Raw genomic sequence first — 2,726 nt, forward strand, 5'->3', positions numbered from 1 at the left:
TTATGGTCGAGCCTCATCACATACATTGGATTGATGCTAAGAATCTCTTGAGATATATTTGTGGCACAATCAACTATGGAATGAGATACACTACCGAGAATTTGAGGCTACATGGATATACTAATGTTGACTATGCTAGCAATGTGGTGGATCAAAAAATCACATCTGGATGTTACTTCTCATTAGGGTTTTCTTCAATTTTTTGGATGAGCAGGAAACAGAAATCGATTGCTCTAAGAATCGTCGAGGTTGAATACATTGCAGCTAGTATGGTCTGATGTGAGGTTGTTTGGTTGAGAAAGCTCTTTAGTGAGCTACTTAAGAATGTGTTGGATACCACCGTGATCTTTCATGACAACCAGAGTGGGATTTTCCTTTCATAAAATCTTTTGTTCCATGATCGCTCCAAGAATATTGATATCAAGTACCAATTTATCTGGGATATGGTACAACGAGGAGCAATAAGGCTCCACCACATCAGGACTGATGAAAAGGTCATAGACATCCTCACGAAGCCCTTAGGGAAGGTTAAATTCGTAGCCTTCTGAGAGAGACTTGGAGTTGTGGAAGGACCCTCCCATGAGGGTCTTGCTTGAGTTGGACACTAGGTTGTGGGAGATCCTCGGGTTCGGGGTACTTATTGGAGCTGTGAGTGACCATAGGGTGAGTGGTTCACCTTCCCCTATTAGTGTGCTATGTATAGGGTGAGTGGTTCACCTTCCCCTATGATACTCCATGATGGTTGACATGTGTTTAGGGTGAGTGGTTCACCTTCCCCTATGATTGATGACACATGTGTGTAGGGTGAGTGGTTCACCTTCCCGTAAAATTGATGACACATGTGTAGGGTGAGTGGTTCACGTTCCCCTATGATTGACATATGCATAGGATGAGTGCTTCACCTTATCCTATGGTATATGAGCAGGAAGAGTGGTTCACCTTCTCATGGCGATGCCCCAGCATACATCCTACCCATGTAGTTCGAGACTCATGTGAAGTACCTCTCATCTGGCCAATGATTTGGGAAAGGTGGATAGGGACCATAGTACTATAGATGGACACATCATGTACTTCTGTAGTCCCTATGCCTAGGATGCATGGTGTTCAACAACTTGATTTGGGATCAAGTCTAATTGAGGTTCTACCTCTAGATTGAATTTTGTCAGTGAAGAGTGGTAAGGTCTTGTGACTCACTCTCAATCGATTCTTCTTCATTATTCATAGCAGTGTTCAACAGAGTATATATGAGATGATATACAGAGATGGTACATGATGAAAGGATGGCATGATGATCGATGATGATGGATTGATTGGCAGGTGGAATTCTCCCTAGTTGAGAGAGAGTGTTAAAATTGGAAACTAGGGACAAATTCCACTTTGGACAGCTCATTTGATGGAGGCAATGATTGCATTGAATTCTTCTTTTCGAGAGGATCAAAATTGATCTAAAGATCTTCAAATTTGGATAAGCATAAGTGTGTTTTTGAATTTATGCCCACACGTGTAAATTGTTCTGGTCACCGTCATCATCATGTAGGCTCATGAAGCTCAAGAGACATGTCACTTCACCCTCAATTACTTGTATAAATACAAGTGACCTTTCACCTCATTTGTAATTATCATCACTCACACATTTTCCTCTCTCCCCATATCTCATTGGCTCATACAACAATTGGGTAGATCTTCTCTCTCACACATGTGCTAAGGAAGATGAATTTCTGAGCAAATTGCAGAGCTGAATTTCAGGATTGATGCAAGGGATTGACTAGCATTGACCATACACTTTGACTCATCATTTGACTGTGATTTTTGTGGGAGATTTTCTTTTTTGACAAACCATATAGATTGGCACAGAAAATGAGGAATTATGAGCATTTTGGCATATGATGACCACAGGCCTACTTAACCAATGAAGTTGACTTCAGGTTACTGAGTTTGATTATTGTTTTGTGGACTGTTTTGACTGCTATTTGACCAGCTAAATAGGTTGAATTTGACTTCCTTTGACCAAGCTTCAAAGGGAAAGCTTTGTTGTTGTGTTGACCATCTTTGACTTTCTTGTTAGGGCTAATTTGACTACAGATTTGACAGGGATGTTTTGAATTTTATTCACTTTTGAATTTTTGTACTCTCTCTCTATGTTGAACATTTGATATAATAAGAAGAAGAATTAATGAAATGGCTTTCCCCACATTGGGGTTTTTCCTAGGCATCTGCCAAATCTGGTGTTCTCTTGTCTTGTCTTGTCTTCTGTATTTTTCATGTTCTATCTACTTTTACTATCAATGTGATTAATGGTTAATGTGATTGCTATTGGAAATTGTCATTGGACTGCTAAAGTACATTGAAGTAATTGAAGTATAGAACATACCATTGTTAACAAAATTTAACAAAATCATATCACAAGAACTCCTTATTAAAACCCAAATCATAAAAGTAGACATCTCAACTAGTCTAAAAGTCCATATCGCTCAAACCAGAGACAAGTGGTTTATGTTCCAAAGAATATTGATGTTACCATAATCCAAACTTATGATAACAATTCATCTGCAGTTTCTAGTAATCACAAGATTCGATAGAAGAGTAATATGGATGGTTAGATCATTTCATAGTACAACAATTAAGTACCACACTCAGAAGTTCATATCATCTTGTATCATCAAATATGACAGTGGAAAAATGAGAAGACATTCAAGATTGAAAAAGATGTCAAGCCTTTTCATTAA

This window comes from Pinus tabuliformis, chromosome 8, assembly GCF_031772625.1.
Source record: "Pinus tabuliformis cultivar Carrire ecotype Pingquan chromosome 8, CPIR1, whole genome shotgun sequence".
NCBI lineage: Eukaryota > Viridiplantae > Streptophyta > Pinopsida > Pinales > Pinaceae > Pinus > Pinus tabuliformis.